The sequence below is a fragment of the Dromiciops gliroides genome, chromosome 2 (assembly GCF_019393635.1).
Source record: "Dromiciops gliroides isolate mDroGli1 chromosome 2, mDroGli1.pri, whole genome shotgun sequence".
NCBI classification, from domain to species: Eukaryota; Metazoa; Chordata; class Mammalia; order Microbiotheria; family Microbiotheriidae; genus Dromiciops; species Dromiciops gliroides.
In genome coordinates this window covers 95,462,506-95,480,325 of record NC_057862.1, presented here as the reverse complement: position 1 = coordinate 95,480,325, position 17,820 = coordinate 95,462,506, and the positions used below count along the sequence as shown (strand labels likewise).

Sequence of the window (17,820 nt, the reverse complement as noted above, 5' to 3'; positions counted from 1 at the left end):
CCACCTCGGTTTTCTCGCTGGGAGGGTGCTCTCCTTGGGATGCGTTTTTAAAAGCCAGCGAACGCGCCCAGGCTGCACGAGGGCAGGCAGAGGGAGGTGGATCTCCAAGGAGGTTTCCCCAAAGTCCGAGGGGGTGTCGTGTTCCGGCTGCTACGGAGGAGCGCTGCCGACTGAATGCATGCACAGAATGAAATAAATAATGTTACTCTCCGCTGGCTGGGAGCGGAGCCCCAAGCAGCTTCTAAGTCATAGTATCTGCAGCAGCCGCAGCAGCAGCGGCGGCGGGAGCGGCAGCAGTGGCAGTTCCCAGCCTGATGTGCAAGGAGTCCCCCTTTTCCCGGGAACTTCGCCTGCCTCCTCTCTCTCTCTCTCTCTCTCTCTCTCTCTCTCTCTCTCTCTCTCTCTCTCTCTCTCTCTCTCTCTCTCTCTCTCTCTCTCCTCTCTCCTCTCTCCTCTTTCCTCTCTCTCCTTCTTCCCCCCCTCGTCTTTTTTCTCTCCCTCTGTCTACTACACTTACTGCCTCTTCCCACCCCAGAGTTTATTTCTATAATGATCCGGGAGGAGAAACTAGTTTTCTCATTTAAAAACTCCACTAGGGGGGAAAATAAAAAAGCAAACCCTAACATTACCACTATGTCCTTTGGCCTTGACGTCCAACATCCCCCATGTCCCCCAAACCGTCTCCACACACCCCAATCCCGGAGCGCTCTATTCCATCAACGTCGCCGCCCAGGGAAAAGGGAGCAAAGAGCCTGGAGGACCTATTGATCACCGCCAATATAGTACAATGCTCCAAGCAGGGAAAAGGGTTTGCTAGCAAGAAGCAGGTGCAAACCCTGCAGGGCTCATACTCTTTGCTTTAGAAAATCCTACTTATGCCCTGGGACGGCAGTTTACAGATCCACCCCTCCCCCCCCCAGTTACACACATGTACAGCTGTCCTTAAAACCATCCCGTTTGGATAGTGAAAGGTGGGAACCAGGAAAGGGCGAAAAAAAGAGGTCTCGAACCAACAGACCATGGAGAACTTGCTCTAAAATTTCACCAACCTGGATTCAACAGATACATATAGCTGTAGCTGAGGAGCAGGGACCAGATGTGCTCTTTTTTTGGGGGGGGGATTCGTTCCTCCCTCCCGCCCCTTCCTTTTCTTCTCCTGGCTTTGGCTCTTCGCCCCAAGAGAAGATACAGTAATCCTCTGAGATGTCCGCGAACAGCGAAGGGTTTTGTTGTTGTTGTTGTTTTTGTCAGGACAATTTCCGATCAGAACCCCCTTTATGTGAACAGATGTTAATGGATGATTGGAAGCAATGTGGTTTGTCAGTTTCTAAGACCGGATTGCTCTTTGGTTAAAACAGTACTGCCTAACGTCCTCTTTTCCCTTGTTTCCCCATGTCCTTCCACACCAGCTGAAAAAGGGACAGGACACACACTATAGCGGACATACACATACACCGACATTCACGTGCACCCCCTTCTAAGAACTCCAACCGAGCTCCGCGCGGGGCTCCACCGACGCGTGCACCACTATCGCTACCCCTTCCCTTCCCCCTCTCCTGCACAAGCACAATCACAAAGGGGGTGCGTGACCGCAAATTGTATAAATCACTCCATAGCTTTTTCCTTGTTTCCTTGAACACAAAGTTGGTTGTTATGCTTTCTCCCCACGTCACTTGGGGCTCTTAGTCAAGCTTTTTTTTCCCCCTTGCGTTAATACATTGATACAAGTCTCCATGCACAAAGTCATCACGCTCCCACACTGACTCAGACGCACAATTTCTCCCTTCTCCTCCCTCCCAAGGCGGAAGACTAGGACTAAAGTGGAGACAAACCTTCTGACATTCAAATGTGCCTGCCCATGCTGTGATGACCTCACAAATGTAATCCACGCCCATGATGATCACTTAAAGATTTTTTGCTGTGGTGTTTGCTTGTGTTTTTTTTTCCCCTTAAATCATTGTGTGAATACACACACCTCCTCTCTCCTTCACTTTCAACACGTGCACACACCTGGGACCACAAGCCCTTAGATTTTCTACTGAAATCCTCACTGTGTCAGGATGTGAGTTGAACTAAAGTAAAAAAGTTGCCCAGAGGGGCAGCTAGGTGGCGCAGTGGATAGAGCACCAGCCCTGGAGTCAGGAGTACCTGAGTTCAAATCAGACCTCACACACTTAACACTTACTAGCTGTGTGACCCTGGGCAAGTCACTTAACCCCAATTGCCTCCCTTCAAAAAATAAAAAAAGTTGCCCAAAGATAGGTAAATTACCCACATCTCTTTTAGGACCTCAGACTCCACTGAGTTCTCATTCAGCATTTGACATCCTAGTTCATCTCCCATTGTAAACAAGATGAATCCAGGCACAGTTGACCACATATTCTGGGACCTGCAAAACCATCGCAGCAGACAATGAGCCTCGGAAAAGGAGAAAAAGAAAGTCTTTATTTTGATTGAGGGGGGGGGCGTGTTAATTGGAAAAGGGCAAAGAAGCTTTGGATGAACTTTGAAAGGGGGGTTCAAAGGAGGTGGAAAAGGGAGGAAAAGAAATAGGTAGGAGAGGAGAACAACTGGAGGGGGGTAAAAATCTTTCTATTCACCTATACCCATCAGCTGTAATCCAAGAAAAGCTTCAGTCATCTGTGCCGCACCAAATGAAACCTACATTCTCTGTTACTTCAGATTTGTGAAAGCACCTTCAATGCAATGCTGGAAACCCAGGATACACATAAACACAATCAACTCATTTATATGTGGACGTGTTCATTACAGAACAGGTAGCAAGAGATTTGGCCCTCCTCTACCCAGTGACAGATTTCTAGTTCAGTATATCAGTTTACTCTTGGCTCTTGAATAAACAAAGCAGACATATGTCACATATTCGTGACAGATGGTCCAAACCAAGGGCTACTTAAATCCTTTTTCTCTATGGTGGTTACAATGTCTGGGTTCCCCTGTAGAATAAGGAGAAATGTAATTAGGTCCAAAACTTCTGCTGCATAATCAGTTCCTCCAACTTTCACAACAATAACGATTAGCAAGGTATTCAAATGGCTTCAAATATTCCGCATTTCCATGTGGGGAAAATCCCAGAAATCCTTGAGGTGGATTTAATTAAGCAGAGGCTGGGAAGGACAGAGGTATGTTCTCTGTATGGATCTCTTATGAAGAATTAACTTCATGATCCAGATTAAAAACTTATATTTCCAGGGACACCAGTCAATAAACATTTATTAAGCACCTACTGTGAAGCAGAAGCTGTGCTAAGCAGTAGGGATACAAAAAGAGTTAAAAGACCTACCTGCCATCTAGGAGCTTACAATCTAAGGGGAAATTCCAGAAATTCCCTTTTCTTCATTTTCAATTTATATAAAAAAGTTTAAAACACTAAATCGGGTGTCAGGAAGACCTGGGTTCAAATCACCAAACAGACACTTAGTAACTTAACTTCTGAATACCTTAGTAAAATCTGTAAAATGAAAGGGGATATATGTACTCCATGGCCTTTAAAGTCCCTTCCAGATCTGACTCTATGATCTTGAGATTTCATAACCAAGATCTGGGTCATGAAATGTTTTTTTCTTATTTTTGACTATTTGGAACTATGGCCCAAAAGTCTCATTTAAAGACATGAGCATCAAACCTTCTATTTAAAATGAATTTAACCTCAATCCACTGTGAAACAGTATTGTAATGCACTGATAAAAGGGCTGGCTGACCTTGAAGTGCAGGAAGACCTAAACTGAAGTTTTGCCTCTGACACAGGCAGTATGTGACCATGGGCAAATCACTTACAGTCAGTGCCCCCAGCCTTCTAAAACTATTATAAAGAAGTTGTTCATCGGTGAAGGGAGTTTCCACACCAAGTACACTCTGCCCCAGTGAGAGCTCATGTATAAACTAAAAAAGAAAAAAAACACTAATATATTTTTCCTTTCCCTTATTCATTCATAGGTCATGAAAAGCCTTTAAATGTAGAGACAGCAACTTCTCCTTCCTTTAAAATCTCAGTTGTTTCTTGGGAAATAGGGGACACAACATAGATGCTCAAAAAATACTGGAGCATGAAAGCAAAACTTTGCAAATAGCTTTTCAAAAAGAATCAGCCTGCACAAAGTTTGTACTTATTGGTGATCTAAAAATAATGTCATCTGAGCCTCAGTTTCCTCCTTTGTAAAATGAGGGTATTGAACTAGATAATCTCTAAGGTATTGAAGTTTTGGGAGCCTATGTACTAATAATCATTTATCAAAGCTGATCTCCTGAAGAGATTTGTGAATTGAAAAGATTTCGATTCTCATCTTGACCAAGACTTGTTGAATAAGCTTATCAAATCATTTTGTCAGAAGCATAACCGCTAACTTCTAGGAATGAAGTGAGCAGAACAGCTATAAAACACTTGGAATCCATGGGATAAAAATGAAAGGTATTATTAATATTATCTTGGTTTCCTTGGTGCTTATCTGCTCTACTGTTTATTCAGCTGAACTAAGGATGAAAGGTGACATAAATACCAAATATTATTAGTCATTATAAATGTTAGTACCATCCTCAGTAGCATTTCTGTTTTCTCTACAGGAAATTGGTTTTAATGCTTCAAAATTAGATTTCATTCACACAGCGCATGTGTTATATATTTCTAGGAGTCAAGCAATTTTCTTATATCTTTAGATACATATATGTGTGTGTTTATTCATAAGTTAATAGATGTAAACAGTAGTATAAATAAGCTATTCTATATGTAGAATATTCTATATTTTGTCTATTATTACCACATTAACAGGTCCTATAACAGTTACATGATCTATGTCTATGCAGTTTCAGTATTTCTGAAATAATTATTTATGTAATCAGAGACTGAAAAGGACTTTAAGGAAAAGTCTAATCCAAAACCTCCCTTTTACGAATAATACAACAAAGCTCAAATAAATTGCCCAGGGTCACCCAGGTTAGGGGTTGAGTTTTGGTTCAAATTAATCTCCTACATGCAAAGTAAAGTAAGCAAAAACAGGAGAACATTGTGCACAGTAACAGCAATAGTCTAAGGATGATCAACTGTGAATGACTTAGCTTCTTTGATCAAGACAATGATCCAAGAACATTCCAAAGGATCCATGATAAAAAATGCTCTCAAGAGAACTGAAGAACTCTGAATGCAGATTGAAGCATACCTTTAAAAACTTCAGTTATTTTCCCACTTTTATTTTTGTGTCTGTGTTTTCTTTTGCAATGTGGCTAATATGGAAATATGTTTTGCATGACTTCATGTACGAAATTGATATCAAACTGCTTGCCTTCTCAATGAGGGGTAAGTGGTAGGAGGGAGGGGAGAGAATTTGGAACTCAAAATTTTAAAAAGTGATTATTAATGTTTTATATATCATTAGGAAATATTTAACTAAATGTGTGTGTAAATATATATATACACACATATGCATGTGTGTCTATATGTATGTATGTATATATGTATGTGTGTATATATACATTATATATGTATGTGTGGATATGTGTGTGCTCACCTCCAAATCCATATATTCAGGGTTCTTTCCTCTTTTTGTAATAACTTTACTGTCCCAAACCCCCACCCCCCAAATTAGTCATGTTTGCTTAACTTTTCAAATATAGTTAATTAAAATACCAGAATAATTGAGCTTTGTCTGCCCAGTGATGATGCTTCTGAAAGTCATTGTCCTCTTGGACACCATCGTTTTGCTAAAAGGTTTGTAGCAAGATTTCTATACTAGACCAATACTAAACAGACATATCATACAATTATAATTACTGCTGAGGCAGGAACAGCCTCAGATAGGCACTATTCCATTGGATTCTGGACATTCTTTATATTTTTCAGAAGTCATTATCATAATAGAAAGTCCTTTTTCTGTGCACCTTGATAATATCATATGATGTAGTTCCTTTCTGGGAAAGGATTGCTTGCCTTAGGTCATGCTTCAAGGCATAGTGCCAATAAATAGAGTAACATTAACCACCTGACAGTCTCTAATCATCTAGAAATGTACCTCCCATTGTTGCTGTGAAAGGCAAATTACATATAATTCAGAAGTAAGGGCCTGATCATGAACACTGTGGGAATATCACCGTTACATGCATATCAAAAAATTGATAGTTGGTCTACAAGTTTCAAAACTTCAGGTCTTTTTCAGAGATTTGGAGAAAAGGAGGAAGGAAGGAAGGAAGGAAGGAAGGAAGGAAGGAAGGAAGGAAGGAAGGAAGGAAGGAAGGAAGGAAGGAAGGAAGGAAGGAAGGAAGGAAGGAAGGAAGGAAGGAAGGAAGGAATAAATATATATATATACACACATGCACACAAACATACATACATTTACATTAATATCATCCCCAACCCCTAACATGAAGACTCCTTTAAAAGTTTCTATGCTTAGAAATAGTAGATTTTATGCTATATTCTTACATTCATCCTTTGGCGAATATAGAAGTGAACTACTCTTAGGTTACAGAATCCTTTTTCTAGGATAACTATATTAAGATAAGTATTTTGGACATTATTTACAAATGGAAGTTTCTTATTGGCTGTTAGGGTTGCCTGACCCTGAAGAACCTTTCTTAGGAAATCTCTTTTCCTGTTCAGTTTTAAAGTAATCTTCATTTCTTATTACGAATAAGACAGTACAAGTGCTATAATGCATTTATGGAAGATTATTGCATTTCTTGAAGAGTTGAAGTCATTTGTACTTTGGCCTTAAGCCACGGAATGCATTCAGGTGTGCATCTCTACTGAAATGAAGTGCCTGTCATGTCTTATTGTTTAAATATATGGTAAAAGAAATCCCATCTTCACATGACTTTCTTATTCTTTTTTTTTTTTTTTTAGTGCTTGTGAAAGGTACAATATTAAAAGCACTCTAAATTGAAGTCCTCTTTATCCAGGAAGAATAAGGCAACTGCCTTAAGGGAAGCACAGTTTTCCTTATACCACTCTCCTAATAAGCCTAAAACTTATCCTGGAGGGACCATATCGAAGGGTGAGGAGAAAGCTTAATCTCTAGTCTTGTCCAGTAATTAGCCTCTTTTGCTTCAGAGCCTAAAAACACAGATTCCAATCTGGATGAGTTTTCGGATGTAGAAAGGAAACAAGATTGAAAACACTGACTCATTTCTATAGAAACCTTTTAGCAGCCCTGAGATGATAACGCTTTTTTATTTCTATTGAGGTACACTAGAATGAAGGGGGCAGCATTAGAGCCTAATACAGCTATTGTAAAGTGGGCAAAGTCCCCCAGGCTGCTAGAGGGGTGTGTGTGTGTGTGTGTGTGTGTGTGTGTGTGTGTGTGTGTGTGTGTGTGTGTGTGTGTGTGTGTGTGTATCATAGGACCTAGTCCTTAAAAATGAGAAGCCCAAAGATTGTGTCAGAAGAATCATCATTCAGTTATCTCTGCAAGAATTACATTATTTTCTAAAATGTATATATCTAGAAAAATGGCATTATCTTCAGTTTAGTTTCCTCCCTTTGTCCTTCTCTCCCTCTCTTCCTTCCTTCCTTCCTTTTTTTGTCCTCTGGATTAGGGAAGGATCAGGAAAGGTGATAGGTATTAGAAAGAGAAATGACCTTATAATTCACTATACTAGGAACATGGTAGGTTGAATAAATGAATCAAGGATCTTAAAAAAAAACAACCAAAAACTAAGGCATGCAGAGCTCTATATAGGTAACCCAAGTAATTTATGCTACTTAATAATGTAGATTAGTTTTTATAACCTGAGAGTAACTCATTGATCCTAAATGGGTAATTAAAACACTGCAATGTTGGTGTGGTTGCTGAAATGGGCCAAGTCCTCAAATTTACTGTATCATAGCCACTTTCACTGTAACATGTAAGTATCATGATGGTTTACTCTGGAAACTCTTTTCATTTAGGATTGTACCGTCATGATCTCCATGTTAGTGCTTCTGGTCTTTCTATTTTATCTATAGGTTTTAGAATGATCCTATATATCTGTGACTTATTTTCTTTGTCAAATTAGGGATCAATTGACTTCAGGAAGATGTTTGAAAGAAAGAAAACATCCCTGAGAACATCTCAAAGTAACAATTTTCAAGTGTGTTTGTTATCAGTTGTTTTAATGCAAGGCATTACACTTAATGTAAGCAATGCTTGAGGCCAGGGCCTAGAAGAGGCATTTCCTTCCACAGCTTCTGGCTGAATCAGTTCTGGTGGAACTCAACATTAACAACATCTTTATTTCCCTAAGGTGAAGATAATACTATTGTTCTGGATGTATAAATTTTAGCAAATAGTGAATATCTGAGTCATTTCCAAAAGAGTGACTAGAAAACCACTTGAAGAGAGAACTGAATGATGATGCTTCTGGCATCAGTAGAGGAAAGAAGGAAATTAAATTCAATAAGTATTTATTGAAATCTTGTTACTGTGCTAGATTACTGTGGAAACTATAGAATTCTAAAATAAATTGTTAATTTTAATTTTAAAACAATCTGAGCCTTTCAATGTCTCTGTGGGTCATCTATAGCTGATGCTCATATAGGTCTTTAAGGGTTGTTAAGCACTTTTCCTTTTTTCATATCATTTTAACCACATCACAGACCTGGCAGATAGCTACTATAGGCATTATTATCCTCATTTTGCAAAGGAAACTGAGGCTTAAAGGATTCCCTAAAACTTGTTGGTAAAATAGGAACTCCAAAGCCCTAATAGGGAACAAACTCAAATGAAAAGTGTTCCCAGAAAAAATTAAGATGTCTACATGGTATACTTAAATCAACAGTGGTACATTTAAATTCAGGGTTTGGGACATTTTAGTAACTATACTGAGAGCTAGTAAATCATACCAAGAGTTTGCCCATAGAGATAATAAATGTCAAAGGTGGAATCTGAACACAGGTCTTCTTGATTCCAGATCCAGAACTCTTTCCACTATACCATGTGCGTTCCATACAAAAATACATGAAATACAAACCTGGAACATGTTGAAAGATTTTAGAAGGAAGTATATCCCAAAATGGGCAAAACAGAAACTTTTTTCTAGAAGTGCAGAAGATCCAAGTAGCAGTGGTTTGGAGGACTAGGGGAAGACCTACAGATAAGGTGCGACTTGAGTTGCTCAGAAAGAAAAAAAAAAAAGGAAAAGAGAAAAGAGGATTCAATAAGTATTTATTAAATTAGTGATAGGGCCTAGACCTGTGATTTCATTGGTATAGGGGACTTCCAGGTGAGAAAACTCCCTCTACTAGTGCAGGTTAACATCTTATCTGAAATCTAAAGTCTTAGAGGGTTGCCTAAAACAGGTTAAGTGACTTGTGTCAAAGATGGGCTCAAACCCAAGTCTTTCTGACTTTAAGGAAGGCTTTCTTTCTGTTATACAAGACTGCTTTTCAGCATTACATACCATACTAAAGAAATAAATAGAATGTAGAATAAATCTGTCAAGAAAAAAGAGGAACTCTGAGTGACAATCTGGAATATCTTCCCCTTATTCAGAAGACTTTGAGCAGGCAGCTAGGTGACGCAGTGGATAAAAGCACTGGCCCTGAATTTAGGAGGACCTGAGTTCAAATCTGGTCTCAGACACCTGACACTTACTAGCTGTGTGACCCTGGGCAAGTCACTTAACCCTCATTCCCCAGCCCCCCCAAAGACTTTGAATAAAATAAAAAAACGGAACTAGAATGTCTTTCAGTCATAGTCAATTCCTCCTTGGGTCTTGTTTGGATCTCTAAAGATTCTATCTAAATAATGGGAGCTCCAAATAGAAGCCAAGATAGGGTAGGCTGAGACAGAAAAGCATTCCATTGCCTATACTGTGGTGTAGGAGTGAGGCTATACCATCATCCAGAATCTTTTCCTTTTCCCCTTCTTCTCAATGACATGAAGAAAATGAAAAACATTTCCTCATCTGAACCTCAAGGAAAGGGACCTTAGTTTTATACGGCCTTCTACCCCACCCCGCCCATATTTTGGGAGCACAGCTGCTCCAGAGATCATGACCCTTTTGTGTAATGCAATAAATAATATTCCACCGGCTTATTGCACTATTGCACAATGATTAGAGTACATGAAGAATCTGTGGTGTCTCTAATACTTTTCTTTGCCATGTTTGCCAACACTGAGGTGGATTTTCTAAATTTCTGTTGTGCATCAGCTAACTAAAACCCATTAAACATTCAGGCCTTCCTGCTTGGAACGTCCATGAATTTAAAATGATGCACTGGCGTGGCACTGGGTATATCTCAAGGAGTCGGCTTTAGTAGACTTACCATAAAGCTCTGTGTTAATTAACGTAATTGTGCCATCAGTGATGCTGATGGTGACATTAATAGCTACCTATATTGGCACTAGATTATTGGCATCACTCTTTAAACAGGCAGTTGAGGTGTTGTTGTGTTGTTGTTTTTTTGTGTGTAAATGTTGTCATTTTTCTGCAGGATAAATGCTTACCTTGGGCAAAATTTGAATCTTATATGCATATTCTTATGGATCTTATGCATATTCTATGACATCCAGGACACCATTGGCTTAATAAGTATTAAATAACCAGGATGATTATAGGCTAACCACTTCATTAATGAAGATTTTTATTTGTGTAGTACAATCTCATTTATCTGGATTGCTCAAGGCCAGGTACAAAGTAGATATTTATAAATTCCATTCAATTCAACAAGTGTTTATTAAGGGCCAACAATATGCAAGGCACTGTGATGGGTACTGAGGATTCAAAGACAAAAAACCAAACAAACATACAAAAAACAAAAACATTGACTTAGGACCCTTTCCCTGGATTGTGCTATAGCTGTAATTTATCCCATTTGCTTTCATGAATATATTTTTAAGGAATAAAACATACCCATACTTTCAAAATTCACCTGATTCATTTTCAGAAGACGTTTTTAGAAAATGTTTCCTTCACCTGATATCTGAGAATAATTTGTCCGCTTAAACTTCAGAAGCTTTTTTGAAATTGATTTGAGATCTTTAAGAGAGTACCAAGAGAAATCATTTAAAAAAGAAAAGCATGCAGACATTCTGATCAGAAGAAATATAAATCCTTGTAAGATTATATACACTGGACATATGTAAATGGAAGCCTTTGGAGAAGATGATTATTAAGGTTATGTACAATACCTAGACTAACTGAGGCACAGGAAGACTTGGATCCAAGCCTTGCTTCTAAAAAATATGCCATTTAATTGTGTCACTGCAATTTTGTCAAAATTAAGAGCAATATTTTTGAAATATTCTAAATAAAACTAATGAAATAAGCAGTATGACAATGACAAAAATGAAATTGGTTTGATCATATCTAATATTAGTTGATATAGCTGATAAATGCTGTAATTAATGTATTTTTTGCAAAGTGCTTTATAGAAATTATCTCATTTGATTCCCACAACTCTTTGAAGTAGGTATAACAGGTATTATTCTCCCTCCTTTTACGGATAAGCAACCCAAGGCTCTGGTCAAGAAAGTGACTTACTCAGGGTCACACAGCTAGTAAACGTCAGAGGCAGTATTTGAGCCCATGACTTCCCGAAATCTAACCTTACATTCTATCCACTTCACAAAGTGTTGCTTCAGAGGAAGACAGGAAAGCATAATATTCCCTGACAATAACTGAAATTCATTTTACTTTCTCACAGCTGAAATCAGATTGATTAGGCTTCTGTTTGAATCTTTTAAAATGCAAATACCCTGAAATACTTATCTTAATGAAAATTAGTTTAGTCATCTGTCTTCCCCACCTCCCATTCCCTACCACCCAAACACCTAAATGAGATTTCATGTAGGGAGAGAATACTAGATGAATTGGGGGGGGGGGTATGTGTGTTTTGGGGGGAGGGAGAAGTTGGTGATGAGAGATGTGAAGTGTAAAGGGGTTCTCATCAATCCCAATATATTCCCTTTCAAATACTCTATGTTCCAGTCAAATGGACCTATTTGATGTTCCCCAGTACATGACATTCCATCTTCTGTCTTCATGCCTCCGAATAGACCATCCTCCGTGCCTGGCATACTGTTCCTCCTCCTCATTTCTTCCTCTTTGAATCCCTTCAAATCATTGTTCAAGTGCCACATCTTTCAAAAAGTCTCTCCTGCGTCACCAAATTATGAATGTCCCCAATCACGAAATTATTTTGTATAAATGTTCTATTCACTTATATAATGTAAACAGAACATATACATGTGTATGTACATATATATAGACATGTGGGAGTATATATACACATGTGCACTATGTCTCATACAATAATGTTTAAAATAGCATGTGACTCCATTTTTTAATCATTACTTAGTGAATCTATGTTTCACTGCTTATAAGTCACCCCATTTGAAATCACAAGCTCACCCCTTCCCACTGCCACCTGATTGACTACAAGAATGCTCCTCTACCGCTCACCTGATTTGTCTCCCCAGTATCTTCTACACATAAGAAGCCTAGTGTCATATTCACTCCATCCTGTTTTTCCTGTTAAATTATGTATTAACTAGATAGAAATCAATGGTCAAGGCCCTTGGCTACTTGAGAAACTTGGTCCCAGTTTGTTGTGCAACTTCCATACACTGCTTAATGAATCATTTTCTGGATGTTACTACTTGGTATCCTTATACCATTGTTCTAAACACCAACACATATATACATGTGCTTGTGTGCACATAAACACACACGTCCTTGCTAGAATGTAGGTTCCTCAAAGGCAAGGACTGTTTTGTTTTTGCCTTGTAGCCCTCAACCCAACCACAGGGACTAGCACATAGTAGGCATTTAATAAGTGCTTGTTGGATAGAATGGAATACTAGAAGGATTGTAGAATTTAGAGTTAGATAGGGCCCACATGTGACACATCACTAGCATAATATGATATGGGAAGATCTTTCCATAGTGTCAGCACTTTTGATAGGCAACTTATTATCCATTTGTCCTTGAATCATTTAAGAATTCTACCACTGTACCCCTCTGTTATTCCTAGAATTTTTTGAATTGAAAGAAATTTAATAGATCATCCAGTCCACCACACTTAACTTTACAGCTGAGGAAACTGAGATCTAGAGAGTAGAAACGACCCAGGAGCACTGTTCTTCTTCTTCTTTTTTTTCTTTTGCAGGGCAATGGGGGTTAAGTGACTTGCCCAGAGTCACACAGCTAGTGTCATGTGTATGAGACCAGAGTTGAACTCAGGTCCTCCTGAATCCAGGGCCAGTGCTCTATCCACTGCGCCACCTAGCTGCCCCAGGAGCGCTGTTCTTAATTCCTTCATCTTTTCACTATCCCATCTGAGCCCTAGCCCTATCAGTGACATCCCCGGTCATTATTTAACCCTGCACTTAAAAATAAAAGGGTTGACTAACTTGTAGCTTAGAAGTTGCCAGAATGAGAGAAGTCATGGTTTACTTAATTAAAGAGCTCCCTTTGTTTCACAAAATGCATGTTTGGGATAATGACTCACATACTTGAACACTGCAAGATAGGAAGAGATGAAGGACTATGAAATGAGAAGACCTTGGTATGTACCTCCAGAAGCAAGTTCAGGCTTCATCTTTACCTTAATGAGTTTTGAATTCTGAGCCAAAGCCAAACTGTGGGGGTTTACCTACATTTAGTCTTGGCCAAATGAAACTTCCTCTTTCTAAGAAAAAGGGCTTAAAGGTTTATTTTGAAAAAGCTTCTTGGAAATCAAACAGCTTTCATAAAGAGAAAAGGAAAACCCTTTAGAAGACTTTAAGCAGAAGAGGCTCAGAAACATGTGGATTACATTTCCCTTAAACTCCCATGGGTTTGCATAGGTTTGGAATAAAATACATTTTCTACTTTCCTGGAGCCAATATATTTGGGAAACAGTGATGTTTGAGATGTACAGGAAACTAAAAATATGTGTGTACATGTTTAAGTCCTGTTATTTCCTCTAAAGGGCCTGATAAGAAAGAGGAAGTAGGCATTTAGCATCTGAAAGAAACCAATTCAAAAGAAAAAAAAATTCCACAGAGAATTCACACTTGAGAAATCATTCCTAACCCTCCCTTCTTCTTTCCTCACAACCACAATCAATATTTTTAGAGGCCAAAGGTGGGGAGAAGGAAAAGAATTTATTCAGCTTTTTTTTTTTTTTGGTAAGATTCTGGGCCATGAAGGCCAAATTAATATTTTGCTAAATCTGTCCATTAAGTGCCTTCGAGTGCTTTTAAAAGGTGTCATTGAATAGAAAGGAAAGAAAAAGAAAAAGAAGCTGAGAGTTAAGGGTAAATGATGACTTTTAAGTATCTCACTAGTAGAAATGTCATAGAAAATAACAGGAACAGAAAACAGATAAAGCCTCAGACAGGCACTTAAATGCTCTTCTGTCAAGCATTTCAAAAAAGATGATTCAGAGTCAAGAGCTACTTTGCTATGAAAATTACCAAATTATATTTATTTTATCAGTTAAAAAGAATCTGTCATGTTATCTATATAAACTGATGAGTTCCCCTCCCCCCCCATTAGATCTGCCAGATCTAGATTGGGTTAAGAAATGTAAACCCAGGGGCATCTAGGTGGTGCAGTGGATAGAGCACCGGCCCTGGAGTCAGGAGTAACTGAATTCAAATCTGGCCTCAGACACTTAACACTTACTAGCTGTGTGACCCTGGGCAAGTCACTTAACCCCAATTGCCTCACTAAAAAAGAAAGAAAGAAAGAAAGAAAGAAAGAAAGAAAGAAAGAAAGAAAGAAAGAAAGAAAGAAAGAAAGAAAGAAAGAAAGGAAGAAAGGAAGAAAGGAAGGAAGAAAGAAAGGAATATAAACCCAAATGTCAAACAAGAGAAGCTATCTCTGAAATTCCATCCATTAGCAGAATTTTTTTCCTCACCTGAGTTTTTGAAGAACATATTCCAAAATGATATTAAAACACATGTTGCGTGGGGCGGCTAAGCAGTGGATAAGCACCGGCCCTGGATTCAGGAGTACCTGAGTTCAAATCTGGCCTCAGACACTTGACACATACTAGCTGTGTGACCCTGGGCAAGTCACTTAACCCCCATTGCCCCACAAAAACCAAAACAAAACATATGTTGCAAATAAACATTTCTAATATTTCTATAGAATAAAATAAGATAAACCCAGTAATTAAATTTTAATATTAAAATATACTTGCTAGTCCTAGACTATTAATGCATTAATATCCCGAGGTTAAAATGAAAAGGTTTATTTATTTTCATACCTAAAATTTTTGGTTGTGGCCACAGCCAGTTATATCTGAAAAGTGGACTGCTAGAGCCCCCTAGCGGCTAAATGAAATTTTATTCTCCTGAGCCATAATTTCCATATTTGGAGGTGATACTAAGAAATGTGCTAGAAAACAATAAAAGTGAAAATATTTTTTAAAAACCCATGAACACTAGCTTTGAAACTTAATAATATCACCCCCTGGAGACACTCTCAGTATTCATTTATTCTTATTCTATATCCTTGGAACCCTCCAAGCCCACTCATTCAATGTTCTCTGGCATGGACATATACACATACAGACATACATGCATGCACATGTAAACAGATATGCATATATGCTCACATGTGTCTTTACACACATGCATGTATACATACTATATACATACATGTACTTTACAACTCTATCTTATTTAATGTTTCATTTCTATTTATATGCTTCTTGCATGTGTTAATTTCTGTCTTAGAAAATAAACCTTAAGAATGTAGCAAAGTCTGGGGCACCTAGGTGGTGCAGTGGATAGAGCACTGGCCCTGGATTCAGGAGAACCTGAGTTCAAATTCGACCTCAAACACTTGACACTTACTTACTAGCTGTGTAACACTAGGCAAGTCACTTAGCCCTCATTGCCCAGCAAAAAAAAATAATAAAATAAAATTTATATATATATGTAAGTCTGGACTTATTCCATTGCGATACAAGGGGTTGTTTGCCAATGCCCTACAAATATAAACCCATATTTTTTTACTGATAATGATGAGTGATGATAATGAGCACCTCAAAATTGTCAGAAACTAATTAAGAACAACTGCAGAAAAATGCATTTTCAAACTGTATTTTCTGAGCCACAGAGCTACAATTTGGTGGAAGGTATGTGGTTGGTTCAGTTTTCCCTTTCTAGTATAGTCAAAAAACATGTTGTACTTGAAGTTAGGAAAGACCTGGGGTCACATTCTGACACTTGTGAGTTGTATGATCATGAGCGAGTTCTTTAAACTCTATGAGTGTCAGTTTTCTTGTCTGTAAAATACTTAAATCAATCTATTGTCTCATCAATGTGGATATTCTCTGCAAGAATATTGATCACAGCTTGTCTATACCAGCTCATCTTGTGTAACTCTTATCTGAGTCTCCCTAGGAGTCCAAGAACATACCGGAGGCCTTCTTTGCTTCTGACATGCAAAGGGTAACAGTGGAGCACCTGTCATCTGTCACATTCACTACAGGACCAGCTATCTTTTATTCTTGATGGCATCTTTCTGTTAAAAGGAGATAGTATGCTTGACTTTGCTCAAAGAAGCTGAAAAGCAAGTAGATCACAGCTTTCTCACAGATTGTTGTGATGATCAAATAAGATGATGCCTATAATGCACTTTGCAAATCCTTCAAGTACCAAGTAAATTCAGTTCTATTTGGCAAGCATTTATTAAACTCCTACCATGTGCAAAGTCATCATGTAAGGCTCTGGGGAGACAAAAAATGAAAAACTCTCCTTTCATCAATGAGTTTGTATTCTTTCTTCTAGTCTTCTCGCTCATACTCAATTGCTAGCACAATACAGGAAAGAGAAGGAAACAAAAAGGGAAGGGAAGGGAAGGAGGAAGGAAGAAAGGGAGGAAGGACAGAAGGAAGGAAGGGAGGACAGAAAGAAGGGAGGGAGGGAGGAAGGAAGAAAAAAAGAAGGAAGGAGGGGAGGGAGGGATAGAAGAAGTAAGGAAGGGAGGGAACAAGGGAGAGAAGAGAAGGGAGAAATTTTGTGTGATTTAAGTACTTAATAGATGTTAGAATATGGAAAATTTTCTGGTAGTAGACAAAGACAGAATTTTCACAAGTTTTAGAGTAGTCTTTAGATTTCAAAGGTGTTCAGGGGATCAAGGGCTTCCAGAAGTGATCCCACTGACAGCTAAACTCCCAAAGCGCTGCGTATCATTCTCATGGAAATAAATGCACCTTTCCTGTATTTCAGTTATCTGTGCCCATGTCTAGCTCCTACTAGAAGGTGAGATCCTGGAGGATATGGACTGGATTAAGGGATAAAGTAACTCTATATTCCTGGTATACATTCCTCTTAAAATATGTAGACTTCATAGTTATAGAAGGAATCTTGAAAAGTCAGACTTTATTTTTGTTTCTTTAAAAAAAAAAGACTACCCAAAGGAAAAGGATAGAGATGGAACACTCCTTGTATGGGAACTCCCTTCACCAAAGCAAACCAATAACCTGATAATGATTTAGCAACTAAATCCATAGAGAATTGTGGGAGGAACAAAGAATTTCTGTGACTGGAGACTGGACCAATATTTTTCATCAAGTGAATTTAAGGCAAAACTTGAACCTGTGTCTTCCTGACCCCAGGCCTAATAGTATCTATCTATCTATCTATCTATCTATCTATCTATCTATCTATCTATCTATCTATCTATCTATCTATCTATCTGTGTGTATATATACATACATATACATACATATATATATATATATATATATAATACTACAATAAATACTTTAATTCTTTGAGTGGAACAAGTTGTGAAAAACTCACGATTTGTGATTGATTGTCTTGGGATTTTTTTTTCCCAAAGAGGAATATAATTTTTATCCTTACCAGAAAGGGCAAGATCTATAGCAAC

The 17,820-nt window shown here is 38.4% G+C and overlaps 1 protein-coding gene across 4 annotated transcripts in view; it reads right to left on the bottom strand.

The window, feature by feature from the left end:
- The window catches only part of GFRA1 (GDNF family receptor alpha 1), a 331,948-nt gene extending 330,784 nt beyond the window's left edge, over positions 1 to 1,164 (bottom strand). For 2 of the 4 annotated variants that reach the window (XM_043985945.1, XM_043985949.1), the window contains exon 1: positions 5 to 327. The gene's annotated coding sequence lies outside the window, so the exon portion shown is untranslated. Of the gene's footprint in view, positions 1 to 4; positions 328 to 629; positions 646 to 1,049 lie in introns of those variants that run through there. The other 2 variants (XM_043985946.1, XM_043985948.1) reach the window with 2 other exon arrangements.
- Positions 1,165 to 17,820: the final 16,656 nt, after the last annotated feature.